Here is a 20,566-nt window from a genome sequence, read left to right as displayed (position 1 = left end):
TGCCTTGTATTTATAAGACAAACAAGAATATTGTTGCTGAATGCAGCTTGTGTGTGCTTTGTGCTCCTTTGCCCTGTTCAAATGATGAAAGGAAATAAAGTTGGTATTTTATCCAACTACCTGTGCTAAAAAGTGATGGGAACAGTGTTTGTAATTTCTTCTACTTTTTCAGTGACACAAAGTTCAAGCTGCTTATCTAATTGGTGAAAATGCAATGTCTGTTTATCACACTCACTTTGAATATATATGTTGTAGCAAGAGATTGTTTCTCGCTTACGGCCATACCATCCTGGGTACGCCCGATCTCGTCTGATCTCGGAAGCTAAGCAGGGTCGGGCCTGGTTAGTACTTGGATGGGAGACCGCCTGGGAATACCAGGTGCTGTAAGCATTTTGTCCACGAGGGTGTGCTCTTGCACTATTTCATCAGCAACACTGCCTTGTAGTAAGCATTTAATGATGAATTGACTAAATGCAGCTTCCTGCCTTTTTAATAGGATCAAATTTCCTTGTGTTTTCAATTAGCATCTGCCTTGTATTTATAAGACAAACAAGAATATTGTTGCTGAATGCAGCTTGTGTGTGCTTTGTGCTCCTTTGCCCTGTTCAAATGATGAAAGGAAATAAAGTTGGTATTTTATCCAACTACCTGTGCTAAAAAGTGATGGGAACAGTGTTTGTAATTTCTTCTACTTTTTCAGTGACACAAAGTTCAAGCTGCTTATCTAATTGGTGAAAATGCAATGTCTGTTTATCACACTCACTTTGAATATATATGTTGTAGCAAGAGATTGTGTCTCGCTTACGGCCATACCAGCCTGGGTTCGCCCGATCTCGTCTGATCTCGGAAGCTAAGCAGGGTCGGGCCTGGTTAGTACTTGGATGGGAGACCGCCTGGGAATACCAGGTGCTGTAAGCATTTTGTCCACGAGGGTGTGCTCTTGCACTATTTCATCAGCAACACTGCCTTGTAGTAAGCATTTAATGATGAATTGACTAAATGTCTGTTTTATCAGACTCACTTTGACTATATATGTTGTAGCAAGAGATTGTTTCTCGCTTACGGCCATACCAGCCTGGGTACGCCCGATCTCGTCTGATCTCGGAAGCTAAGCAGGGTCGTGCCTGGTTAGTACTTGGATGGGAGACCGCCTGGGAATACCAGGTGCTGTAAGCATTTTGTCCACGAGGGTGTGCTCTTGCACTATTTCATCAGCAACACTGCCTTGTAGTAAGCAATTAATGATGAATTGACTAAATGCAGCTTCCTGCCTTTTTAATAGGATCAAATTTCCTTGTGTTTTCAATTAGCATCTGCCTTGTATTTATAAGACAAACAAGAATATTGTTGCTGAATGCAGCTTGTGTGTGCTTTGTGCTCCTTTGCCCTGTTCAAATGATGAAAGGAAATAAAGTTGGTATTTTATCCAACTACCTGTGCTAAAAAGTGATGGGAACAGTGTTTGTAATTTCTTCTACTTTTTCAGTGACACAAAGTTCAAGCTGCTTATCTAATTGGTGAAAATGCAATGTCTGTTTATCACACTCACTTTGAATATATATGTTGTAGCAAGAGATTGTTTCTCGCTTACGGCCATACCAGCCTGGGTACGCCCGATCTCGTCTGATCTCGGAAGCTAAGCAGGGTCCGGCCTGGTTAGTACTTGGATGGGAGACCGCCTGGGAATACCAGGTGCTGTAAGCATTTTGTCCACGAGGGTGTGCTCTTGCACTATTTCATCAGCAACACTGCCTTGTAGTAAGCATTTAATGATGAATTGACTAAATGTCTGTTTTATCAGACTCACTTTGACTATATATGTTGTAGCAAGAGATTGTTTCTCGCTTACGGCCATACCAGCCTGGGTACGCCCGATCTCGTCTGATCTCGGAAGCTAAGCAGGGTCCGGCCTGGTTAGTACTTGGATGGGAGACCGCCTGGGAATACCAGGTGCTGTAAGCATTTTGTCCACGAGGGTGTGCTCTTGCACTATTTCATCAGCAACACTGCCTTGTAGTAAGCATTTAATGATGAATTGACTAAATGTCTGTTTTATCAGACTCACTTTGACTATATATGTTGTAGCAAGAGATTGTTTCTCGCTTACGGCCATACCAGCCTGGGTACGCCCGATCTCGTCTGATCTCGGAAGCTAAGCAGGGTCGTGCCTGGTTAGTACTTGGATGGGAGACCGCCTGGGAATACCAGGTGCTGTAAGCATTTTGTCCACGAGGGTGTGCTCTTGCACTATTTCATCAGCAACACTGCCTTGTAGTAAGCATTTAATGATGAATTGACTAAATGTCTGTTTTATCTGACTCACTTTGACTATATATGTTGTAGCAAGAGATTGTTTCTCGCTTACGGCCATACCAGCCTGGGTACGCCCGATCTCGTCTGATCTCGGAAGCTAAGCAGGGTCGGGCCTGGTTAGTACTTGGATGGGAGACCGCCTGGGAATACCAGGTGCTGTAAGCATTTTGTCCACGAGGGTGTGCTCTTGCACTATTTCATCAGCAACACTGCCTTGTAGTAAGCATTTAATGATGAATTGACTAAATGTCTGTTTTATCAGACTCACTTTGACTATATATGTTGTAGCAAGAGATTGTTTCTCGCTTACGGCCATACCAGCCTGGGTAAGCCCGATCTCGTCTGATCTCGGAAGCTAAGCAGGGTCGTGCCTGGTTAGTACTTGGATGGGAGACCGCCTGGGAATACCAGGTGCTGTAAGCATTTTGTCCACGAGGGTGTGCTCTTGCACTATTTCATCAGCAACACTGCCTTGTAGTAAGCATTTAATGATGAATTGACTAAATGTCTGTTTTATCAGACTCACTTTGACTATATATGTTGTAGCAAGAGATTGTTTCTCGCTTACGGCCATACCAGCCTGGGTACGCCCGATCTCGTCTGATCTCGGAAGCTAAGCAGGGTCGGGCCTGGTTAGTACTTGGATGGGAGACCGCCTGGGAATACCAGGTGCTGTAAGCATTTTGTCCACGAGGGTGTGCTCTTGCACTATTTCATCAGCAACACTGCCTTGTAGTAAGCATTTAATGATGAATTGACTAAATGCAGCTTCCTGCCTTTTTAATAGGATCAAATTTCCTTGTGTTTTCAATTAGCATCTGCCTTGTATTTATAAGACAAACAAGAATATTGTTGCTGAATGCAGCTTGTGTGTGCTTTGTGCTCCTTTGCCCTGTTCAAATGATGAAAGGAAATAAAGTTGGTATTTTATCCAACTACCTGTGCTAAAAAGTGATGGGAACAGTGTTTGTAATTTCTTCTACTTTTTCAGTGACACAAAGTTCAAGCTGCTTATCTAATTGGTGAAAATGCAATGTCTGTTTATCACACTCACTTTGAATATATATGTTGTAGCAAGAGATTGTTTCTCGCTTACGGCCATACCAGCCTGGGTACTCCCGATCTCGTCTGATCTCGGAAGCTAAGCAGGGTCGGGCCTGGTTAGTACTTGGATGGGAGTCCGCCTGGGAATACCAGGTGCTGTAAGCATTTTGTCCACGAGGGTGTGCTCTTGCACTATTTCATCAGCAACACTGCCTTGTAGTAAGCATTTAATGATGAATTGACTAAATGCAGCTTCCTGCCTTTTTAATAGGATCAAATTTCCTTGTGTTTTCAATTAGCATCTGCCTTGTATTTATAAGACAAACAAGAATATTGTTGCTGAATGCAGCTTGTGTGTGCTTTGTGCTCCTTTGCCCTGTTCAAATGATGAAAGGAAATAAAGTTGGTATTTTATCCAACTACCTGTGCTAAAAAGTGATGGGAACAGTGTTTGTAATTTCTTCTACTTTTTCAGTGACACAAAGTTCAAGCTGCTTATCTAATTGGTGAAAATGCAATGTCTGTTTATCACACTCACTTTGAATATATATGTTGTAGCAAGAGATTGTGTCTCGCTTACGGCCATACCAGCCTGGGTTCGCCCGATCTCGTCTGATCTCGGAAGCTAAGCAGGGTCGGGCCTGGTTAGTACTTGGATGGGAGACCGCCTGGGAATACCAGGTGCTGTAAGCATTTTGTCCACGAGGGTGTGCTCTTGCACTATTTCATCAGCAACACTGGCTTGTAGTAAGCATTTAATGATGAATTGACTAAATGTCTGTTTTATCTGACTCACTTTGACTATATATGTTGTAGCAAGAGATTGTTTCTCGCTTACGGCCATACCAGCCTGGGTACGCCCGATCTCGTCTGATCTCGGAAGCTAAGCAGGGTCGTGCCTGGTTAGTACTTGGATGGGAGACCGCCTGGGAATACCAGGTGCTGTAAGCATTTTGTCCACGAGGGTGTGCTCTTGCACTATTTCATCAGCAACACTGCCTTGTAGTAAGCATTTAATGATGAATTGACTAAATGCAGCTTCCTGCCTTTTTAATAGGATCAAATTTCCTTGTGTTTTCAATTAGCATCTGCCTTGTATTTATAAGACAAACAAGAATATTGTTGCTGAATGCAGCTTGTGTGTGCTTTGTGCTCCTTTGCCCTGTTCAAATGATGAAAGGAAATAAAGTTGGTATTTTATCCAACTACCTGTGCTAAAAAGTGATGGGAACAGTGTTTGTAATTTCTTCTACTTTTTCAGTGACACAAAGTTCAAGCTGCTTATCTAATTGGTGAAAATGCAATGTCTGTTTATCACACTCACTTTGAATATATATGTTGTAGCAAGAGATTGTTTCTCGCTTACGGCCATACCAGCCTGGGTACGCCCGATCTCGTCTGATCTCGGAAGCTAAGCAGGGTCGGGCCTGGTTAGTACTTGGATGGGAGACCGCCTGGGAATACCAGGTGCTGTAAGCATTTTGTCCACGAGGGTGTGCTCTTGCACTATTTCATCAGCAACACTGCCTTGTAGTAAGCATTTAATGATGAATTGACTAAATGCAGCTTCCTGCCTTTTTAATAGGATCAAATTTCCTTGTGTTTTCAATTAGCATCTGCCTTGTATTTATAAGACAAACAAGAATATTGTTGCTGAATGCAGCTTGTGTGTGCTTTGTGCTCCTTTGCCCTGTTCAAATGATGAAAGGAAATAAAGTTGGTATTTTATCCAACTACCTGTGCTAAAAAGTGATGGGAACAGTGTTTGTAATTTCTTCTACTTTTTCAGTGACACAAAGTTCAAGCTGCTTATCTAATTGGTGAAAATGCAATGTCTGTTTATCACACTCACTTTGAATATATATGTTGTAGCAAGAGATTGTTTCTCGCTTACGGCCATACCAGCCTGGGTACGCCCGATCTCGTCTGATCTCGGAAGCTAAGCAGGGTCGGGCCTGGTTAGTACTTGGATGGGAGACCGCCTGGGAATACCAGGTGCTGTAAGCATTTTGTCCACGAGGGTGTGCTCTTGCACTATTTCATCAGCAACACTGCCTTGTAGTAAGCATTTAATGATGAATTGACTAAATGTCTGTTTTATCAGACTCACTTTGACTATATATGTTGTAGCAAGAGATTGTTTCTCGCTTACGGCCATACCAGCCTGGGTACGCCCGATCTCGTCTGATCTCGGAAGCTAAGCAGGGTCGTGCCTGGTTAGTACTTGGATGGGAGACCGCCTGGGAATACCAGGTGCTGTAAGCATTTTGTCCACGAGGGTGTGCTCTTGCACTATTTCATCAGCAACACTGCCTTGTAGTAAGCATTTAATGATGAATTGACTAAATGTCTGTTTTATCAGACTCACTTTGACTATATATGTTGTAGCAAGAGATTGTTTCTCGCTTACGGCCATATCAGCCTGGGTACGCCCGATCTCGTCTGATCTCGGAAGCTAAGCAGGGTCGGGCCTGGTTAGTACTTGGATGGGAGACCGCCTGGGAATACCAGGTGCTGTAAGCATTTTGTCCACGAGGGTGTGCTCTTGCACTATTTCATCAGCAACACTGCCTTGTAGTAAGCATTTAATGATGAATTGACTAAATGTCTGTTTTATCAGACTCACTTTGACTATATATGTTGTAGCAAGAGATTGTTTCTCGCTTACGGCCATACCAGCCTGGGTAAGCCCGATCTCGTCTGATCTCGGAAGCTAAGCAGGGTCGTGCCTGGTTAGTACTTGGATGGGAGACCGCCTGGGAATACCAGGTGCTGTAAGATTTTGTCCACGAGGGTGTGCTCTTGCACTATTTCATCAGCAACACTGCCTTGTAGTAAGCATTTAATGATGAATTGACTAAATGTCTGTTTTATCAGACTCACTTTGACTATATATGTTGTAGCAAGAGATTGTTTCTCGCTTACGGCCATACCAGCCTGGGTACGCCCGATCTCGTCTGATCTCGGAAGCTAAGCAGGGTCGGGCCTGGTTAGTACTTGGATGGGAGACCGCCTGGGAATACCAGGTGCTGTAAGCATTTTGTCCACGAGGGTGTGCTCTTGCACTATTTCATCAGCAACACTGCCTTGTAGTAAGCATTTAATGATGAATTGACTAAATGCAGCTTCCTGCCTTTTTAATAGGATCAAATTTCCTTGTGTTTTCAATTAGCATCTGCCTTGTATTTATAAGACAAACAAGAATATTGTTGCTGAATGCAGCTTGTGTGTGCTTTGTGCTCCTTTGCCCTGTTCAAATGATGAAAGGAAATAAAGTTGGTATTTTATCCAACTACCTGTGCTAAAAAGTGATGGGAACAGTGTTTGTAATTTCTTCTACTTTTTCAGTGACACAAAGTTCAAGCTGCTTATCTAATTGGTGAAAATGCAATGTCTGTTTATCACACTCACTTTGAATATATATGTTGTAGCAAGAGATTGTTTCTCGCTTACGGCCATACCAGCCTGGGTACTCCCGATCTCGTCTGATCTCGGAAGCTAAGCAGGGTCGGGCCTGGTTAGTACTTGGATGGGAGACCGCCTGGGAATACCAGGTGCTGTAAGCATTTTGTCCACGAGGGTGTGCTCTTGCACTATTTCATCAGCAACACTGCCTTGTAGTAAGCATTTAATGATGAATTGACTAAATGTCTGTTTTATCAGACTCACTTTGACTATATATGTTGTAGCAAGAGATTGTTTCTCGCTTACGGCCATACCAGCCTGGGTACGCCCGATCTCGTCTGATCTCGGAAGCTAAGCAGGGTCGTGCCTGGTTAGTACTTGGATGGGAGACCGCCTGGGAATACCAGGTGCTGTAATCATTTTGTCCACGAGGGTGTGCTCTTGCACTATTTCATCAGCAACACTGCCTTGTACTAAGCATTTAATGATGAATTGACTAAATGTCTGTTTTATCTGACTCACTTTGACTATATATGTTGTAGCAAGAGATTGTTTCTCGCTTACGGCCATACCAGCCTGGGTACGCCCGATCTCGTCTGATCTCGGACGCTAAGCAGGGTCGGGCCTGGTTAGTACTTGGATGGGAGACCGCCTGGGAATACCAGGTGCTGTAAGCATTTTGTCCACGAGGGTGTGCTCTTGCACTATTTCATCAGCAACACTGCCTTGTAGTAAGCATTTAATGATGAATTGACTAAATGTCTGTTTTATCTGACTCACTTTGACTATATATGTTGTAGCAAGAGATTGTTTCTCGCTTACGGCCATATCTGCCTGGGTACGCCCGATCTCGTCTGATCTCGGAAGCTAAGCAGGGTCGGGCCTGGTTAGTACTTGGATGGGAGACCGCCTGGGAATACCAGGTGCTGTAAGCATTTTGTCCACGAGGGTGTGCTCTTGCACTATTTCATCAGCAACACTGCCTTGTAGTAAGCATTTAATGATGAATTGACTAAATGTCTGTTTTATCAGACTCACTTTGACTATATATGTTGTAGCAAGAGATTGTTTCTCGCTTACGGCCATACCAGCCTGGGTACGCCCGATCTCGTCTGATCTCGGAAGCTAAGCAGGGTCGTGCCTGGTTAGTACTTGGATGGGAGACCGCCTGGGAATACCAGGTGCTGTAAGCAATTTGTCCACGAGGGTGTGCTCTTGCACTATTTCATCAGCAACACTGCCTTGTAGTAAGCATTTAATGATGAATTGACTAAATGCAGCTTCCTGCCTTTTTAATAGGATCAAATTTCCTTGTGTTTTCAATTAGCATCTGCCTTGTATTTATAAGACAAACAAGAATATTGTTGCTGAATGCAGCTTGTGTGTGCTTTGTGCTCCTTTGCCCTGTTCAAATGATGAAAGGAAATAAAGTTGGTATTTTATCCAACTACCTGTACTAAAAAGTGATGGGAACAGTGTTTGTAATTTCTTCTACTTTTTCAGTGACACAAAGTTCAAGCTGCTTATCTAATTGGTGAAAATGCAATGTCTGTTTATCACACTCACTTTGAATATATATGTTGTAGCAAGAGATTGTTTCTCGCTTACGGCCATACCAGCCTGGGTACGCCCGATCTCGTCTGATCTCGGAAGCTAAGCAGGGTCGGGCCTGTTTAGTACTTGGATGGGAGACCGCCTGGGAATACCAGGTGCTGTAAGCATTTTGTCCACGAGGGTGTGCTCTTGCACTATTTCATCAGCAACACTGCCTTGTAGTAAGCATTTAATGATGAATTGACTAAATGCAGCTTCCTGCCTTTTTAATAGGATCAAATTTCCTTGTGTTTTCAATTAGCATCTGCCTTGTATTTATAAGACAAACAAGAATATTGTTGCTGAATGCAGCTTGTGTGTGCTTTGTGCTCCTTTGCCCTGTTCAAATGATGAAAGGAAATAAAGTTGGTATTTTATCCAACTACCTGTGCTAAAAAGTGATGGGAACAGTGTTTGTAATTTCTTCTACTTTTTCAGTGACACAAAGTTCAAGCTGCTTATCTAATTGGTGAAAATGCAATGTCTGTTTATCACACTCACTTTGAATATATATGTTGTAGCAAGAGATTGTGTCTCGCTTACGGCCATACCAGCCTGGGTTCGCCCGATCTCGTCTGATCTCGGAAGCTAAGCAGGGTCGGGCCTGGTTAGTACTTGGATGGGAGACCGCCTGGGAATACCAGGTGCAGTAAGCATTTTGTCCACGAGGGTGTGCTCTTGCACTATTTCATCAGCAACACTGGCTTGTAGTAAGCATTTAATGATGAATTGACTAAATGTCTGTTTTATCAGACTCACTTTGACTATATATGTTGTAGCAAGAGATTGTTTCTCGCTTACGGCCATACCAGCCTGGGTACGCCCGATCTCGTCTGATCTCGGAAGCTAAGCAGGGTCGTGCCTGGTTAGTACTTGGATGGGAGACCGCCTGGGAATACCAGGTGCTGTAAGCATTTTGTCCACGAGGGTGTGCTCTTGCACTATTTCATCAGCAACACTGCCTTGTAGTAAGCATTTAATGATGAATTGACTAAATGTCTGTTTTATCTGACTCACTTTGACTATATATGTTGTAGCAAGAGATTGTTTCTCGCTTACGGCCATATCTGCCTGGGTACGCCCGATCTCGTCTGATCTCGGAAGCTAAGCAGGGTCGGGCCTGGTTAGTACTTGGATGGGAGACCGCCTGGGAATACCAGGTGCTGTAAGCATTTTGTCCACGAGGGTGTGCTCTTGCACTATTTCATCAGCAACACTGCCTTGTAGTAAGCATTTAATGATGAATTGACTAAATGTCTGTTTTATCAGACTCACTTTGACTATATATGTTGTAGCAAGAGATTGTTTCTCGCTTACGGCCATACCAGCCTGGGTACGCCCGATCTCGTCTGATCTCGGAAGCTAAGCAGGGTCGTGCCTGGTTAGTACTTGGATGGGAGACCGCCTGGGAATACCAGGTGCTGTAAGCATTTTGTCCACGAGGGTGTGCTCTTGCACTATTTCATCAGCAACACTGCCTTGTAGTAAGCATTTAATGATGAATTGACTAAATGCAGCTTCCTGCCTTTTTAATAGGATCAAATTTCCTTGTGTTTTCAATTAGCATCTGCCTTGTATTTATAAGACAAACAAGAATATTGTTGCTGAATGCAGCTTGTGTGTGCTTTGTGCTCCTTTGCCCTGTTCAAATGATGAAAGGAAATAAAGTTGGTATTTTATCCAACTACCTGTGCTAAAAAGTGATGGGAACAGTGTTTGTAATTTCTTCTACTTTTTCAGTGACACAAAGTTCAAGCTGCTTATCTAATTGGTGAAAATGCAATGTCTGTTTATCACACTCACTTTGAATATATATGTTGTAGCAAGAGATTGTTTCTCGCTTACGGCCATACCAGCCTGGGTACGCCCGATCTCGTCTGATCTCGGAAGCTAAGCAGGGTCGGGCCTGGTTAGTACTTGGATGGGAGACCGCCTGGGAATACCAGGTACTGTAAGCATTTTGTCCACGAGGGTGTGCTCTTGCACTATTTCATCAGCAACACTGCCTTGTAGTAAGCATTTAATGATGAATTGACTAAATGTCTGTTTTATCAGACTCACTTTGACTATATATGTTGTAGCAAGAGATTGTTTCTCGCTTACGGCCATACCAGCCTGGGTACGCCCGATCTCGTCTGATCTCGGAAGCTAAGCAGGGTCGTGCCTGGTTAGTACTTGGATGGGAGACCGCCTGGGAATACCAGGTGCTGTAAGCATTTTGTCCACGAGGGTGTGCTCTTGCACTATTTCATCAGCAACACTGCCTTGTAGTAAGCATTTAATGATGAATTGACTAAATGTCTGTTTTATCTGACTCACTTTGACTATATATGTTGTAGCAAGAGATTGTTTCTCGCTTACGGCCATACCAGCCTGGGTACGCCCGATCTCGTCTGATCTCGGAAGCTAAGCAGGGTCGGGCCTGGTTAGTACTTGGATGGGAGACCGCCTGGGAATACCAGGTACTGTAAGCATTTTGTCCACGAGGGTGTGCTCTTGCACTATTTCATCAGCAACACTGCCTTGTAGTAAGCATTTAATGATGAATTGACTAAATGTCTGTTTTATCAGACTCACTTTGACTATATATGTTGTAGCAAGAGATTGTTTCTCGCTTACGGCCATACCAGCCTGGGTACGCCCGATCTCGTCTGATCTCGGAAGCTAAGCAGGGTCGTGCCTGGTTAGTACTTGGATGGGAGACCGCCTGGGAATACCAGGTGCTGTAAGCATTTTGTCCACGAGGGTGTGCTCTTGCACTATTTCATCAGCAACACTGCCTTGTAGTAAGCATTTAATGATGAATTGACTAAATGTCTGTTTTATCTGACTCACTTTGACTATATATGTTGTAGCAAGAGATTGTTTCTCGCTTACGGCCATACCAGCCTGGGTACGCCCGATCTCGTCTGATCTCGGAAGCTAAGCAGGGTCGTGCCTGGTTAGTACTTGGATGGGAGACCGCCTGGGAATACCAGGTGCTGTAAGCATTTTGTCCACGAGGGTGTGCTCTTGCACTATTTCATCAGCAACACTGCCTTGTAGTAAGCATTTAATGATGAATTGACTAAATGCAGCTTCCTGCCTTTTTAATAGGATCAAATTTCCTTGTGTTTTCAATTAGCATCTGCCTTGTATTTATAAGACAAACAAGAATATTGTTGCTGAATGCAGCTTGTGTGTGCTTTGTGCTCCTTTGCCCTGTTCAAATGATGAAAGGAAATAAAGTTGGTATTTTATCCAACTACCTGTGCTAAAAAGTGATGGGAACAGTGTTTGTAATTTCTTCTACTTTTTCAGTGACACAAAGTTCAAGCTGCTTATCTAATTGGTGAAAATGCAATGTCTGTTTATCACACTCACTTTGAATATATATGTTGTAGCAAGAGATTGTTTCTCGCTTACGGCCATACCAGCCTGGGTACGCCCGATCTCGTCTGATCTCGGAAGCTAAGCAGGGTCGGGCCTGGTTAGTACTTGGATGGGAGACCGCCTGGGAATACCAGGTACTGTAAGCATTTTGTCCACGAGGGTGTGCTCTTGCACTATTTCATCAGCAACACTGCCTTGTAGTAAGCATTTAATGATGAATTGACTAAATGTCTGTTTTATCAGACTCACTTTGACTATATATGTTGTAGCAAGAGATTGTTTCTCGCTTACGGCCATACCAGCCTGGGTACGCCCGATCTCGTCTGATCTCGGAAGCTAAGCAGGGTCGTGCCTGGTTAGTACTTGGATGGGAGACCGCCTGGGAATACCAGGTGCTGTAAGCATTTTGTCCACGAGGGTGTGCTCTTGCACTATTTCATCAGCAACACTGCCTTGTAGTAAGCATTTAATGATGAATTGACTAAATGTCTGTTTTATCTGACTCACTTTGACTATATATGTTGTAGCAAGAGATTGTTTCTCGCTTACGGCCATACCAGCCTGGGTACGCCCGATCTCGTCTGATCTCGGAAGCTAAGCAGGGTCGGGCCTGGTTAGTACTTGGATGGGAGACCGCCTGGGAATACCAGGTACTGTAAGCATTTTGTCCACGAGGGTGTGCTCTTGCACTATTTCATCAGCAACACTGCCTTGTAGTAAGCATTTAATGATGAATTGACTAAATGTCTGTTTTATCAGACTCACTTTGACTATATATGTTGTAGCAAGAGATTGTTTCTCGCTTACGGCCATACCAGCCTGGGTACGCCCGATCTCGTCTGATCTCGGAAGCTAAGCAGGGTCGTGCCTGGTTAGTACTTGGATGGGAGACCGCCTGGGAATACCAGGTGCTGTAAGCATTTTGTCCACGAGGGTGTGCTCTTGCACTATTTCATCAGCAACACTGCCTTGTAGTAAGCATTTAATGATGAATTGACTAAATGTCTGTTTTATCTGACTCACTTTGACTATATATGTTGTAGCAAGAGATTGTTTCTCGCTTACGGCCATACCAGCCTGGGTACGCCCGATCTCGTCTGATCTCGGAAGCTAAGCAGGGTCGTGCCTGGTTAGTACTTGGATGGGAGACCGCCTGGGAATACCAGGTGCTGTAAGCATTTTGTCCACGAGGGTGTGCTCTTGCACTATTTCATCAGCAACACTGCCTTGTAGTAAGCATTTAATGATGAATTGACTAAATGCAGCTTCCTGCCTTTTTAATAGGATCAAATTTCCTTGTGTTTTCAATTAGCATCTGCCTTGTATTTATAAGACAAACAAGAATATTGTTGCTGAATGCAGCTTGTGTGTGCTTTGTGCTCCTTTGCCCTGTTCAAATGATGAAAGGAAATAAAGTTGGTATTTTATCCAACTACCTGTGCTAAAAAGTGATGGGAACAGTGTTTGTAATTTCTTCTACTTTTTCAGTGACACAAAGTTCAAGCTGCTTATCTAATTGGTGAAAATGCAATGTCTGTTTATCACACTCACTTTGAATATATATGTTGTAGCAAGAGATTGTTTCTCGCTTACGGCCATACCAGCCTGGGTACGCCCGATCTCGTCTGATCTCGGAAGCTAAGCAGGGTCGGGCCTGGTTAGTACTTGGATGGGAGACCGCCTGGGAATACCAGGTACTGTAAGCATTTTGTCCACGAGGGTGTGCTCTTGCACTATTTCATCAGCAACACTGCCTTGTAGTAAGCATTTAATGATGAATTGACTAAATGTCTGTTTTATCAGACTCACTTTGACTATATATGTTGTAGCAAGAGATTGTTTCTCGCTTACGGCCATACCAGCCTGGGTACGCCCGATCTCGTCTGATCTCGGAAGCTAAGCAGGGTCGTGCCTGGTTAGTACTTGGATGGGAGACCGCCTGGGAATACCAGGTGCTGTAAGCATTTTGTCCACGAGGGTGTGCTCTTGCACTATTTCATCAGCAACACTGCCTTGTAGTAAGCATTTAATGATGAATTGACTAAATGTCTGTTTTATCTGACTCACTTTGACTATATATGTTGTAGCAAGAGATTGTTTCTCGCTTACGGCCATACCAGCCTGGGTACGCCCGATCTCGTCTGATCTCGGAAGCTAAGCAGGGTCGGGCCTGGTTAGTACTTGGATGGGAGACCGCCTGGGAATACCAGGTACTGTAAGCATTTTGTCCACGAGGGTGTGCTCTTGCACTATTTCATCAGCAACACTGCCTTGTAGTAAGCATTTAATGATGAATTGACTAAATGTCTGTTTTATCAGACTCACTTTGACTATATATGTTGTAGCAAGAGATTGTTTCTCGCTTACGGCCATACCAGCCTGGGTACGCCCGATCTCGTCTGATCTCGGAAGCTAAGCAGGGTCGTGCCTGGTTAGTACTTGGATGGGAGACCGCCTGGGAATACCAGGTGCTGTAAGCATTTTGTCCACGAGGGTGTGCTCTTGCACTATTTCATCAGCAACACTGCCTTGTAGTAAGCATTTAATGATGAATTGACTAAATGTCTGTTTTATCTGACTCACTTTGACTATATATGTTGTAGCAAGAGATTGTTTCTCGCTTACGGCCATACCAGCCTGGGTACGCCCGATCTCGTCTGATCTCGGAAGCTAAGCAGGGTCGTGCCTGGTTAGTACTTGGATGGGAGACCGCCTGGGAATACCAGGTGCTGTAAGCATTTTGTCCACGAGGGTGTGCTCTTGCACTATTTCATCAGCAACACTGCCTTGTAGTAAGCATTTAATGATGAATTGACTAAATGTCTGTTTTATCAGACTCACTTTGACTATATATGTTGTAGCAAGAGATTGTTTCTCGCTTACGGCCATACCAGCCTGGGTACGCCCGATCTCGTCTGATCTCGGAAGCTAAGCAGGGTCGTGCCTGGTTAGTACTTGGATGGGAGACCGCCTGGGAATACCAGGTGCTGTAAGCATTTTGTCCACGAGGGTGTGCTCTTGCACTATTTCATCAGCAACACTGCCTTGTAGTAAGCATTTAATGATGAATTGACTAAATGTCTGTTTTATCTGACTCACTTTGACTATATATGTTGTAGCAAGAGATTGTTTCTCGCTTACGGCCATACCAGCCTGGGTACGCCCGATCTCGTCTGATCTCGGAAGCTAAGCAGGGTCGTGCCTGGTTAGTACTTGGATGGGAGACCGCCTGGGAATACCAGGTGCTGTAAGCATTTTGTCCACGAGGGTGTGCTCTTGCACTATTTCATCAGCAACACTGCCTTGTAGTAAGCATTTAATGATGAATTGACTAAATGTCTGTTTTATCAGACTCACTTTGACTATATATGTTGTAGCAAGAGATTGTTTCTCACTTACGGCCATATCAGCCTGGGTACGCCCGATCTCGTCTGATCTCGGAAGCTAAGCAGGGTCGGGCCTGGTTAGTACTTGGATGGGAGACCGCCTGGGAATACCAGGTGCTGTAAGCATTTTGTCCACGAGGGTGTGCTCTTGCACTATTTCATCAGCAACACTGCCTTGTAGTAAGCATTTAATGATGAATTGACTAAATGTCTGTTTTATCAGACTCACTTTGACTATATATGTTGTAGCAAGAGATTGTTTCTCGCTTACGGCCATACCAGCCTGGGTACGCCCGATCTCGTCTGATCTCGGAAGCTAAGCAGGGTCGTGCCTGGTTAGTACTTGGATGGGAGACCGCCTGGGAATACCAGGTGCTGTAAGCATTTTGTCCACGAGGGTGTGCTCTTGCACTATTTCATCAGCAACACTGCCTTGTAGTAAGCATTTAATGATGAATTGACTAAATGTCTGTTTTATCTGACTCACTTTGACTATATATGTTGTAGCAAGAGATTGTTTCTCGCTTACGGCCATATCTGCCTGGGTACGCCCGATCTCGTCTGATCTCGGAAGCTAAGCAGGGTCGGGCCTGGTTAGTACTTGGATGGGAGACCGCCTGGGAATACCAGGTGCTGTAAGCATTTTGTCCACGAGGGTGTGCTCTTGCACTATTTCATCAGCAACACTGCCTTGTAGTAAGCATTTAATGATGAATTGACTAAATGTCTGTTTTATCAGACTCACTTTGACTATATATGTTGTAGCAAGAGATTGTTTCTCGCTTACGGCCATACCAGCCTGGGTACGCCCGATCTCGTCTGATCTCGGAAGCTAAGCAGGGTCGTGCCTGGTTAGTACTTGGATGGGAGACCGCCTGGGAATACCAGGTGCTGTAAGCATTTTGTCCACGAGGGTGTGCTCTTGCACTATTTCATCAGCAACACTGCCTTGTAGTAAGCATTTAATGATGAATTGACTAAATGTCTGTTTTATCTGACTCACTTTGACTATATATGTTGTAGCAAGAGATTGTTTCTCGCTTACGGCCATATCTGCCTGGGTACGCCCGATCTCGTCTGATCTCGGAAGCTAAGCAGGGTCGGGCCTGGTTAGTACTTGGATGGGAGACCGCCTGGGAATACCAGGTGCTGTAAGCATTTTGTCCACGAGGGTGTGCTCTTGCACTATTTCATCAGCAACACTGCCTTGTAGTAAGCATTTAATGATGAATTGACTAAATGTCTGTTTTATCAGACTCACTTTGACTATATATGTTGTAGCAAGAGATTGTTTCTCGCTTACGGCCATACCAGCCTGGGTACGCCCGATCTCGTCTGATCTCGGAAGCTAAGCAGGGTCGTGCCTGGTTAGTACTTGGATGGGAGACCGCCTGGGAATACCAGGTGCTGTAAGCATTTTGTCCACGAGGGTGTGCTCTTGCACTATTTCATCAGCAACACTGCCTTGTAGTAAGCATTTAATGATGAATTGACTAAATGTCTGTTTTATCTGACTCACTTTGACTATATATGTTGTAGCAAGAGATTGTTTCTCGCTTACGGCCATATCTGCCTGGGTACGCCCGATCTCGTCTGATCTCGGAAGCTAAGCAGGGTCGGGCCTGGTTAGTACTTGGATGGGAGACCGCCTGGGAATACCAGGTGCTGTAAGCATTTTGTCCACGAGGGTGTGCTCTTGCACTATTTCATCAGCAACACTGCCTTGTAGTAAGCATTTAATGATGAATTGACTAAATGTCTGTTTTATCAGACTCACTTTGACTATATATGTTGTAGCAAGAGATTGTTTCTCGCTTACGGCCATACCAGCCTGGGTACGCCCGATCTCGTCTGATCTCGGAAGCTAAGCAGGGTCGTGCCTGGTTAGTACTTGGATGGGAGACCGCCTGGGAATACCAGGTGCTGTAAGCATTTTGTCCACGAGGGTGTGCTCTTGCACTATTTCATCAGCAACACTGCCTTGTAGTAAGCATTTAATGATGAATTGACTAAATGCAGCTTCCTGCCTTTTTAATAGGATCAAATTTCCTTGTGTTTTCAATTAGCATCTGCCTTGTATTTATAAGACAAACAAGAATATTGTTGCTGAATGCAGCTTGTGTGTGCTTTGTGCTCCTTTGCCCTGTTCAAATGATGAAAGGAAATAAAGTTGGTATTTTATCCAACTACCTGTGCTAAAAAGTGATGGGAACAGTGTTTGTAATTTCTTCTACTTTTTCAGTGACACAAAGTTCAAGCTGCTTATCTAATTGGTGAAAATGCAATGTCTGTTTATCACACTCACTTTGAATATATATGTTGTAGCAAGAGATTGTTTCTCGCTTACGGCCATACCAGCCTGGGTACGCCCGATCTCGTCTGATCTCGGAAGCTAAGCAGGGTCGGGCCTGGTTAGTACTTGGATGGGAGACCGCCTGGGAATACCAGGTGCTGTAAGCCTTTTGTCCACGAGGGTGTGCTCTTGCACTATTTCATCAGCAACACTGCCTTGTAGTAAGCATTTAATGATGAATTGACTAAATGTCTGTTTTATCAGACTCACTTTGACTATATATGTTGTAGCAAGAGATTGTTTCTCGCTTACGGCCATACCAGCCTGGGTACGCCCGATCTCGTCTGATCTCGGAAGCTAAGCAGGGTCGTGCCTGGTTAGTACTTGGATGGGAGACCGCCTGGGAATACCAGGTGCTGTAAGCATTTTGTCCACGAGGGTGTGCTCTTGCACTATTTCATCAGCAACACTGCCTTGTAGTAAGCATTTAATGATGAATTGACTAAATGTCTGTTTTATCTGACTCACTTTGACTATATATGTTGTAGCAAGAGATTGTTTCTCGCTTACGGCCATACCAGCCTGGGTACGCCCGATCTCGTCTGATCTCGGAAGCTAAGCAGGGTCGTGCCTGGTTAGTACTTGGATGGGAGACCGCCTGGGAATACCAGGTGCTGTAAGCATTTTGTCCACGAGGGTGTGCTCTTGCACTATTTCATCAGCAACACTGCCTTGTAGTAAGCATTTAATGATGAATTGACTAAATGTCTGTTTTATCAGACTCACTTTGACTATATATGTTGTAGCAAGAGATTGTTTCTCGCTTACGGCCATACCAGCCTGGGTACGCCCGATCTCGTCTGATCTCGGAAGCTAAGCAGGGTCGTGCCTGGTTAGTACTTGGATGGGAGACCGCCTGGGAATACCAGGTGCTGTAAGCATTTTGTCCACGAGGGTGTGCTCTTGCACTATTTCATCAGCAACACTGCCTTGTAGTAAGCATTTAATGATGAATTGACTAAATGTCTGTTTTATCTGACTCACTTTGACTATATATGTTGTAGCAAGAGATTGTTTCTCGCTTACGGCCATACCAGCCTGGGTACGCCCGATCTCGTCTGATCTCGGAAGCTAAGCAGGGTCGTGCCTGGTTAGTACTTGGATGGGAGACCGCCTGGGAATACCAGGTGCTGTAAGCATTTTGTCCACGAGGGTGTGCTCTTGCACTATTTCATCAGCAACACTGCCTTGTAGTAAGCATTTAATGATGAATTGACTAAATGTCTGTTTTATCAGACTCACTTTGACTATATATGTTGTAGCAAGAGATTGTTTCTCACTTACGGCCATATCAGCCTGGGTACGCCCGATCTCGTCTGATCTTTGAAGCTAAGCAGGGTCGGGCCTGGTTAGTACTTGGATGGGAGACCGCCTGGGAATACCAGGTGCTGTAAGCATTTTGTCCACGAGGGTGTGCTCTTGCACTATTTCATCAGCAACACTGCCTTGTAGTAAGCATTTAATGATGAATTGACTAAATGTCTGTTTTATCAGACTCACTTTGACTATATATGTTGTAGCAAGAGATTGTTTCTCGCTTACGGCCATACCAGCCTGGGTAAGCCCGATCTCGTCTGATCTCGGAAGCTAAGCAGGGTCGTGCCTGGTTAGTACTTGGATGGGAGACCGCCTGGGAATACCAGGTGCTGTAAGCATTTTGTCCACGAGGGTGTGCTCTTGCACTATTTCATCAGCAACACTGCCTTGTAGTAAGCATTTAATGATGAATTGACTAAATGCAGCTTCCTGCCTTTTTAATAGGATCAAATTTCCTTGTGTTTTCAATTAGCATCTGCCTTGTATTTATAAGACAAACAAGAATATTGTTGCTGAATGCAGCTTGTGTGTGCTTTGTGCTCCTTTGCCCAGTTCAAATGATGAAAGGAAATAAAGTTGGTATTTTATCCAACTACCTGTGCTAAAAAGTGATGGGAACAGTGTTTGTAATTTCTTCTACTTTTTCAGTGACACAAAGTTCAAGCTGCTTATCTAATTGGTGAAAATGCAATGTCTGTTTATCACACTCACTTTGAATATATATGTTGTAGCAAGAGATTGTTTCTCGCTTACGGCCATACCAGCCTGGGTACGCCCGATCTCGTCTGATCTCGGAAGCTAAGCAGGGTCGGGCCTGTTTAGTACTTGGATGGGAGACCGCCTGGGAATACCAGGTGCTGTAAGCATTTTGTCCACGAGGGTGTGCTCTTGCACTATTTCATCAGCAACACTGCCTTGTAGTAAGCATTTAATGATGAATTGACTAAATGCAGCTTCCTGCCTTTTTAATAGGATCAAATTTCCTTGTGTTTTCAATTAGCATCTGCCTTGTATTTATAAGACAAACAAGAATATTGTTGCTGAATGCAGCTTGTGTGTGCTTTGTGCTCCTTTGCCCTGTTCAAATGATGAAAGGAAATAAAGTTGGTATTTTATCCAACTACCTGTGCTAAAAAGTGATGGGAACAGTGTTTGTAATTTCTTCTACTTTTTCAGTGACACAAAGTTCAAGCTGCTTATCTAATTGGTGAAAATGCAATGTCTGTTTATCACACTCACTTTGAATATATATGTTGTAGCAAGAGATTGTGTCTCGCTTACGGCCATACCAGCCTGGGTTCGCCCGATCTCGTCTGATCTCGGAAGCTAAGCAGGGTCGGGCCTGGTTAGTACTTGGATGGGAGACCGCCTGGGAATACCAGGTGCTGTAAGCATTTTGTCCACGAGGGTGTGCTCTTGCACTATTTCATCAGCAACACTGCCTTGTAGTAAGCATTTAATGATGAATTGACTAAATGTCTGTTTTATCAGACTCACTTTGACTATATATGTTGTAGCAAGAGATTGTTTCTCGCTTACGGCCATATCAGCCTGGGTACGCCCGATCTCGTCTGATCTCGGAAGCTAAGCAGGGTCGGGCCTGGTTAGTACTTGGATGGGAGACCGCCTGGGAATACCAGGTGCTGTAAGCATTTTGTCCACGAGGGTGTGCTCTTGCACTATTTCATCAGCAACACTGCCTTGTAGTAAGCATTTAATGATGAATTGACTAAATGTCTGTTTTATCAGACTCACTTTGACTATATATGTTGTAGCAAGAGAT

The 20,566-nt window shown here is 44.2% G+C and overlaps 61 non-coding genes and 2 pseudogenes across 61 annotated transcripts; all 63 read left to right on the top strand.

The window, feature by feature from the left end:
- The first annotated feature begins 271 nt into the window (after positions 1 to 271).
- Positions 272 to 390, top strand: LOC145854358 (5S ribosomal RNA). The gene has a single exon (XR_014375243.1). It is a non-coding gene; the product is annotated as a 5S ribosomal RNA (ribosomal RNA).
- Positions 391 to 799: 409 nt separating this feature from the next.
- On the top strand, positions 800 to 918 carry LOC145882150 (5S ribosomal RNA). The gene has a single exon (XR_014393717.1). It is a non-coding gene; the product is annotated as a 5S ribosomal RNA (ribosomal RNA).
- A 139-nt stretch (positions 919 to 1,057) lies between these two features.
- LOC145886324 (5S ribosomal RNA) lies at positions 1,058 to 1,176 on the top strand. Its single transcript, XR_014397909.1, has one exon. It is a non-coding gene; the product is annotated as a 5S ribosomal RNA (ribosomal RNA).
- A 409-nt stretch (positions 1,177 to 1,585) lies between these two features.
- On the top strand, positions 1,586 to 1,704 carry LOC145887067 (5S ribosomal RNA). Its single transcript, XR_014398654.1, has one exon. It is a non-coding gene; the product is annotated as a 5S ribosomal RNA (ribosomal RNA).
- Positions 1,705 to 1,843: 139 nt separating this feature from the next.
- On the top strand, positions 1,844 to 1,962 carry LOC145887066 (5S ribosomal RNA). The gene has a single exon (XR_014398653.1). It is a non-coding gene; the product is annotated as a 5S ribosomal RNA (ribosomal RNA).
- A 139-nt stretch (positions 1,963 to 2,101) lies between these two features.
- On the top strand, positions 2,102 to 2,220 carry LOC145886323 (5S ribosomal RNA). The gene has a single exon (XR_014397908.1). It is a non-coding gene; the product is annotated as a 5S ribosomal RNA (ribosomal RNA).
- A 139-nt stretch (positions 2,221 to 2,359) lies between these two features.
- On the top strand, positions 2,360 to 2,478 carry LOC145856627 (5S ribosomal RNA). Its single transcript, XR_014377518.1, has one exon. It is a non-coding gene; the product is annotated as a 5S ribosomal RNA (ribosomal RNA).
- A 139-nt stretch (positions 2,479 to 2,617) lies between these two features.
- LOC145851809 (5S ribosomal RNA) lies at positions 2,618 to 2,736 on the top strand. The gene has a single exon (XR_014373661.1). It is a non-coding gene; the product is annotated as a 5S ribosomal RNA (ribosomal RNA).
- Positions 2,737 to 2,875: 139 nt separating this feature from the next.
- LOC145856626 (5S ribosomal RNA) lies at positions 2,876 to 2,994 on the top strand. Its single transcript, XR_014377517.1, has one exon. It is a non-coding gene; the product is annotated as a 5S ribosomal RNA (ribosomal RNA).
- A 409-nt stretch (positions 2,995 to 3,403) lies between these two features.
- On the top strand, positions 3,404 to 3,522 carry LOC145882815 (5S ribosomal RNA). The gene has a single exon (XR_014394383.1). It is a non-coding gene; the product is annotated as a 5S ribosomal RNA (ribosomal RNA).
- Positions 3,523 to 3,931: 409 nt separating this feature from the next.
- Positions 3,932 to 4,050, top strand: LOC145882149 (5S ribosomal RNA). Its single transcript, XR_014393716.1, has one exon. It is a non-coding gene; the product is annotated as a 5S ribosomal RNA (ribosomal RNA).
- A 139-nt stretch (positions 4,051 to 4,189) lies between these two features.
- LOC145886322 (5S ribosomal RNA) lies at positions 4,190 to 4,308 on the top strand. The gene has a single exon (XR_014397907.1). It is a non-coding gene; the product is annotated as a 5S ribosomal RNA (ribosomal RNA).
- A 409-nt stretch (positions 4,309 to 4,717) lies between these two features.
- LOC145856625 (5S ribosomal RNA) lies at positions 4,718 to 4,836 on the top strand. The gene has a single exon (XR_014377516.1). It is a non-coding gene; the product is annotated as a 5S ribosomal RNA (ribosomal RNA).
- Positions 4,837 to 5,245: 409 nt separating this feature from the next.
- On the top strand, positions 5,246 to 5,364 carry LOC145856624 (5S ribosomal RNA). Its single transcript, XR_014377515.1, has one exon. It is a non-coding gene; the product is annotated as a 5S ribosomal RNA (ribosomal RNA).
- Positions 5,365 to 5,503: 139 nt separating this feature from the next.
- Positions 5,504 to 5,622, top strand: LOC145886321 (5S ribosomal RNA). The gene has a single exon (XR_014397906.1). It is a non-coding gene; the product is annotated as a 5S ribosomal RNA (ribosomal RNA).
- Positions 5,623 to 5,761: 139 nt separating this feature from the next.
- Positions 5,762 to 5,880, top strand: LOC145883260 (5S ribosomal RNA). The gene has a single exon (XR_014394834.1). It is a non-coding gene; the product is annotated as a 5S ribosomal RNA (ribosomal RNA).
- Positions 5,881 to 6,019: 139 nt separating this feature from the next.
- Positions 6,020 to 6,138, top strand: LOC145852700 (uncharacterized; annotated as a pseudogene).
- Positions 6,139 to 6,276: 138 nt separating this feature from the next.
- Positions 6,277 to 6,395, top strand: LOC145856623 (5S ribosomal RNA). Its single transcript, XR_014377514.1, has one exon. It is a non-coding gene; the product is annotated as a 5S ribosomal RNA (ribosomal RNA).
- Positions 6,396 to 6,804: 409 nt separating this feature from the next.
- Positions 6,805 to 6,923, top strand: LOC145857599 (5S ribosomal RNA). Its single transcript, XR_014378499.1, has one exon. It is a non-coding gene; the product is annotated as a 5S ribosomal RNA (ribosomal RNA).
- Positions 6,924 to 7,062: 139 nt separating this feature from the next.
- Positions 7,063 to 7,181, top strand: LOC145850835 (5S ribosomal RNA). The gene has a single exon (XR_014372683.1). It is a non-coding gene; the product is annotated as a 5S ribosomal RNA (ribosomal RNA).
- A 139-nt stretch (positions 7,182 to 7,320) lies between these two features.
- LOC145883928 (5S ribosomal RNA) lies at positions 7,321 to 7,439 on the top strand. The gene has a single exon (XR_014395505.1). It is a non-coding gene; the product is annotated as a 5S ribosomal RNA (ribosomal RNA).
- Positions 7,440 to 7,578: 139 nt separating this feature from the next.
- Positions 7,579 to 7,697, top strand: LOC145884808 (5S ribosomal RNA). The gene has a single exon (XR_014396388.1). It is a non-coding gene; the product is annotated as a 5S ribosomal RNA (ribosomal RNA).
- Positions 7,698 to 7,836: 139 nt separating this feature from the next.
- LOC145886320 (5S ribosomal RNA) lies at positions 7,837 to 7,955 on the top strand. Its single transcript, XR_014397905.1, has one exon. It is a non-coding gene; the product is annotated as a 5S ribosomal RNA (ribosomal RNA).
- Positions 7,956 to 8,364: 409 nt separating this feature from the next.
- On the top strand, positions 8,365 to 8,483 carry LOC145882785 (5S ribosomal RNA). Its single transcript, XR_014394353.1, has one exon. It is a non-coding gene; the product is annotated as a 5S ribosomal RNA (ribosomal RNA).
- A 409-nt stretch (positions 8,484 to 8,892) lies between these two features.
- Positions 8,893 to 9,011, top strand: LOC145886601 (5S ribosomal RNA). The gene has a single exon (XR_014398186.1). It is a non-coding gene; the product is annotated as a 5S ribosomal RNA (ribosomal RNA).
- Positions 9,012 to 9,150: 139 nt separating this feature from the next.
- On the top strand, positions 9,151 to 9,269 carry LOC145886319 (5S ribosomal RNA). Its single transcript, XR_014397904.1, has one exon. It is a non-coding gene; the product is annotated as a 5S ribosomal RNA (ribosomal RNA).
- Positions 9,270 to 9,408: 139 nt separating this feature from the next.
- LOC145884807 (5S ribosomal RNA) lies at positions 9,409 to 9,527 on the top strand. The gene has a single exon (XR_014396387.1). It is a non-coding gene; the product is annotated as a 5S ribosomal RNA (ribosomal RNA).
- A 139-nt stretch (positions 9,528 to 9,666) lies between these two features.
- On the top strand, positions 9,667 to 9,785 carry LOC145886318 (5S ribosomal RNA). The gene has a single exon (XR_014397903.1). It is a non-coding gene; the product is annotated as a 5S ribosomal RNA (ribosomal RNA).
- Positions 9,786 to 10,194: 409 nt separating this feature from the next.
- Positions 10,195 to 10,313, top strand: LOC145883025 (5S ribosomal RNA). Its single transcript, XR_014394597.1, has one exon. It is a non-coding gene; the product is annotated as a 5S ribosomal RNA (ribosomal RNA).
- Positions 10,314 to 10,452: 139 nt separating this feature from the next.
- Positions 10,453 to 10,571, top strand: LOC145886317 (5S ribosomal RNA). The gene has a single exon (XR_014397902.1). It is a non-coding gene; the product is annotated as a 5S ribosomal RNA (ribosomal RNA).
- Positions 10,572 to 10,710: 139 nt separating this feature from the next.
- On the top strand, positions 10,711 to 10,829 carry LOC145883024 (5S ribosomal RNA). The gene has a single exon (XR_014394596.1). It is a non-coding gene; the product is annotated as a 5S ribosomal RNA (ribosomal RNA).
- Positions 10,830 to 10,968: 139 nt separating this feature from the next.
- Positions 10,969 to 11,087, top strand: LOC145886316 (5S ribosomal RNA). Its single transcript, XR_014397901.1, has one exon. It is a non-coding gene; the product is annotated as a 5S ribosomal RNA (ribosomal RNA).
- A 139-nt stretch (positions 11,088 to 11,226) lies between these two features.
- On the top strand, positions 11,227 to 11,345 carry LOC145886314 (5S ribosomal RNA). The gene has a single exon (XR_014397899.1). It is a non-coding gene; the product is annotated as a 5S ribosomal RNA (ribosomal RNA).
- A 409-nt stretch (positions 11,346 to 11,754) lies between these two features.
- On the top strand, positions 11,755 to 11,873 carry LOC145883023 (5S ribosomal RNA). The gene has a single exon (XR_014394595.1). It is a non-coding gene; the product is annotated as a 5S ribosomal RNA (ribosomal RNA).
- A 139-nt stretch (positions 11,874 to 12,012) lies between these two features.
- On the top strand, positions 12,013 to 12,131 carry LOC145886313 (5S ribosomal RNA). The gene has a single exon (XR_014397898.1). It is a non-coding gene; the product is annotated as a 5S ribosomal RNA (ribosomal RNA).
- Positions 12,132 to 12,270: 139 nt separating this feature from the next.
- On the top strand, positions 12,271 to 12,389 carry LOC145883022 (5S ribosomal RNA). Its single transcript, XR_014394594.1, has one exon. It is a non-coding gene; the product is annotated as a 5S ribosomal RNA (ribosomal RNA).
- A 139-nt stretch (positions 12,390 to 12,528) lies between these two features.
- Positions 12,529 to 12,647, top strand: LOC145886312 (5S ribosomal RNA). Its single transcript, XR_014397897.1, has one exon. It is a non-coding gene; the product is annotated as a 5S ribosomal RNA (ribosomal RNA).
- A 139-nt stretch (positions 12,648 to 12,786) lies between these two features.
- Positions 12,787 to 12,905, top strand: LOC145886311 (5S ribosomal RNA). The gene has a single exon (XR_014397896.1). It is a non-coding gene; the product is annotated as a 5S ribosomal RNA (ribosomal RNA).
- A 409-nt stretch (positions 12,906 to 13,314) lies between these two features.
- Positions 13,315 to 13,433, top strand: LOC145883021 (5S ribosomal RNA). The gene has a single exon (XR_014394593.1). It is a non-coding gene; the product is annotated as a 5S ribosomal RNA (ribosomal RNA).
- Positions 13,434 to 13,572: 139 nt separating this feature from the next.
- LOC145886310 (5S ribosomal RNA) lies at positions 13,573 to 13,691 on the top strand. The gene has a single exon (XR_014397895.1). It is a non-coding gene; the product is annotated as a 5S ribosomal RNA (ribosomal RNA).
- A 139-nt stretch (positions 13,692 to 13,830) lies between these two features.
- On the top strand, positions 13,831 to 13,949 carry LOC145883020 (5S ribosomal RNA). The gene has a single exon (XR_014394592.1). It is a non-coding gene; the product is annotated as a 5S ribosomal RNA (ribosomal RNA).
- Positions 13,950 to 14,088: 139 nt separating this feature from the next.
- Positions 14,089 to 14,207, top strand: LOC145886309 (5S ribosomal RNA). Its single transcript, XR_014397894.1, has one exon. It is a non-coding gene; the product is annotated as a 5S ribosomal RNA (ribosomal RNA).
- Positions 14,208 to 14,346: 139 nt separating this feature from the next.
- LOC145886308 (5S ribosomal RNA) lies at positions 14,347 to 14,465 on the top strand. Its single transcript, XR_014397893.1, has one exon. It is a non-coding gene; the product is annotated as a 5S ribosomal RNA (ribosomal RNA).
- Positions 14,466 to 14,604: 139 nt separating this feature from the next.
- LOC145886307 (5S ribosomal RNA) lies at positions 14,605 to 14,723 on the top strand. Its single transcript, XR_014397892.1, has one exon. It is a non-coding gene; the product is annotated as a 5S ribosomal RNA (ribosomal RNA).
- A 139-nt stretch (positions 14,724 to 14,862) lies between these two features.
- Positions 14,863 to 14,981, top strand: LOC145886306 (5S ribosomal RNA). The gene has a single exon (XR_014397891.1). It is a non-coding gene; the product is annotated as a 5S ribosomal RNA (ribosomal RNA).
- Positions 14,982 to 15,120: 139 nt separating this feature from the next.
- LOC145886403 (5S ribosomal RNA) lies at positions 15,121 to 15,239 on the top strand. Its single transcript, XR_014397988.1, has one exon. It is a non-coding gene; the product is annotated as a 5S ribosomal RNA (ribosomal RNA).
- Positions 15,240 to 15,378: 139 nt separating this feature from the next.
- LOC145886305 (5S ribosomal RNA) lies at positions 15,379 to 15,497 on the top strand. Its single transcript, XR_014397890.1, has one exon. It is a non-coding gene; the product is annotated as a 5S ribosomal RNA (ribosomal RNA).
- A 139-nt stretch (positions 15,498 to 15,636) lies between these two features.
- LOC145884806 (5S ribosomal RNA) lies at positions 15,637 to 15,755 on the top strand. Its single transcript, XR_014396386.1, has one exon. It is a non-coding gene; the product is annotated as a 5S ribosomal RNA (ribosomal RNA).
- Positions 15,756 to 15,894: 139 nt separating this feature from the next.
- Positions 15,895 to 16,013, top strand: LOC145886303 (5S ribosomal RNA). Its single transcript, XR_014397888.1, has one exon. It is a non-coding gene; the product is annotated as a 5S ribosomal RNA (ribosomal RNA).
- A 139-nt stretch (positions 16,014 to 16,152) lies between these two features.
- Positions 16,153 to 16,271, top strand: LOC145884805 (5S ribosomal RNA). The gene has a single exon (XR_014396385.1). It is a non-coding gene; the product is annotated as a 5S ribosomal RNA (ribosomal RNA).
- A 139-nt stretch (positions 16,272 to 16,410) lies between these two features.
- Positions 16,411 to 16,529, top strand: LOC145886302 (5S ribosomal RNA). Its single transcript, XR_014397887.1, has one exon. It is a non-coding gene; the product is annotated as a 5S ribosomal RNA (ribosomal RNA).
- Positions 16,530 to 16,668: 139 nt separating this feature from the next.
- LOC145884804 (5S ribosomal RNA) lies at positions 16,669 to 16,787 on the top strand. Its single transcript, XR_014396384.1, has one exon. It is a non-coding gene; the product is annotated as a 5S ribosomal RNA (ribosomal RNA).
- Positions 16,788 to 16,926: 139 nt separating this feature from the next.
- LOC145886301 (5S ribosomal RNA) lies at positions 16,927 to 17,045 on the top strand. The gene has a single exon (XR_014397886.1). It is a non-coding gene; the product is annotated as a 5S ribosomal RNA (ribosomal RNA).
- A 409-nt stretch (positions 17,046 to 17,454) lies between these two features.
- Positions 17,455 to 17,573, top strand: LOC145855388 (5S ribosomal RNA). Its single transcript, XR_014376275.1, has one exon. It is a non-coding gene; the product is annotated as a 5S ribosomal RNA (ribosomal RNA).
- A 139-nt stretch (positions 17,574 to 17,712) lies between these two features.
- LOC145886300 (5S ribosomal RNA) lies at positions 17,713 to 17,831 on the top strand. The gene has a single exon (XR_014397885.1). It is a non-coding gene; the product is annotated as a 5S ribosomal RNA (ribosomal RNA).
- Positions 17,832 to 17,970: 139 nt separating this feature from the next.
- On the top strand, positions 17,971 to 18,089 carry LOC145886299 (5S ribosomal RNA). Its single transcript, XR_014397884.1, has one exon. It is a non-coding gene; the product is annotated as a 5S ribosomal RNA (ribosomal RNA).
- A 139-nt stretch (positions 18,090 to 18,228) lies between these two features.
- On the top strand, positions 18,229 to 18,347 carry LOC145886298 (5S ribosomal RNA). Its single transcript, XR_014397883.1, has one exon. It is a non-coding gene; the product is annotated as a 5S ribosomal RNA (ribosomal RNA).
- A 139-nt stretch (positions 18,348 to 18,486) lies between these two features.
- On the top strand, positions 18,487 to 18,605 carry LOC145886297 (5S ribosomal RNA). The gene has a single exon (XR_014397882.1). It is a non-coding gene; the product is annotated as a 5S ribosomal RNA (ribosomal RNA).
- A 139-nt stretch (positions 18,606 to 18,744) lies between these two features.
- LOC145852889 (uncharacterized) lies at positions 18,745 to 18,863 on the top strand (annotated as a pseudogene).
- A 139-nt stretch (positions 18,864 to 19,002) lies between these two features.
- On the top strand, positions 19,003 to 19,121 carry LOC145851807 (5S ribosomal RNA). The gene has a single exon (XR_014373659.1). It is a non-coding gene; the product is annotated as a 5S ribosomal RNA (ribosomal RNA).
- A 409-nt stretch (positions 19,122 to 19,530) lies between these two features.
- LOC145882784 (5S ribosomal RNA) lies at positions 19,531 to 19,649 on the top strand. Its single transcript, XR_014394352.1, has one exon. It is a non-coding gene; the product is annotated as a 5S ribosomal RNA (ribosomal RNA).
- A 409-nt stretch (positions 19,650 to 20,058) lies between these two features.
- On the top strand, positions 20,059 to 20,177 carry LOC145882148 (5S ribosomal RNA). The gene has a single exon (XR_014393715.1). It is a non-coding gene; the product is annotated as a 5S ribosomal RNA (ribosomal RNA).
- Positions 20,178 to 20,316: 139 nt separating this feature from the next.
- On the top strand, positions 20,317 to 20,435 carry LOC145883258 (5S ribosomal RNA). The gene has a single exon (XR_014394832.1). It is a non-coding gene; the product is annotated as a 5S ribosomal RNA (ribosomal RNA).
- The last annotated feature ends 131 nt before the right edge of the window (positions 20,436 to 20,566 follow it).

This window comes from Salmo salar, chromosome 08 (genome assembly GCF_965601325.2).
Source record: "Salmo salar chromosome 08, fSalSal1, whole genome shotgun sequence".
In the NCBI taxonomy this organism is placed as follows: domain Eukaryota; kingdom Metazoa; phylum Chordata; class Actinopteri; order Salmoniformes; family Salmonidae; genus Salmo; species Salmo salar.
Note: the sequence above shows the minus strand (reverse complement) of the source record. Positions and strands in the feature narration are given on the sequence as shown.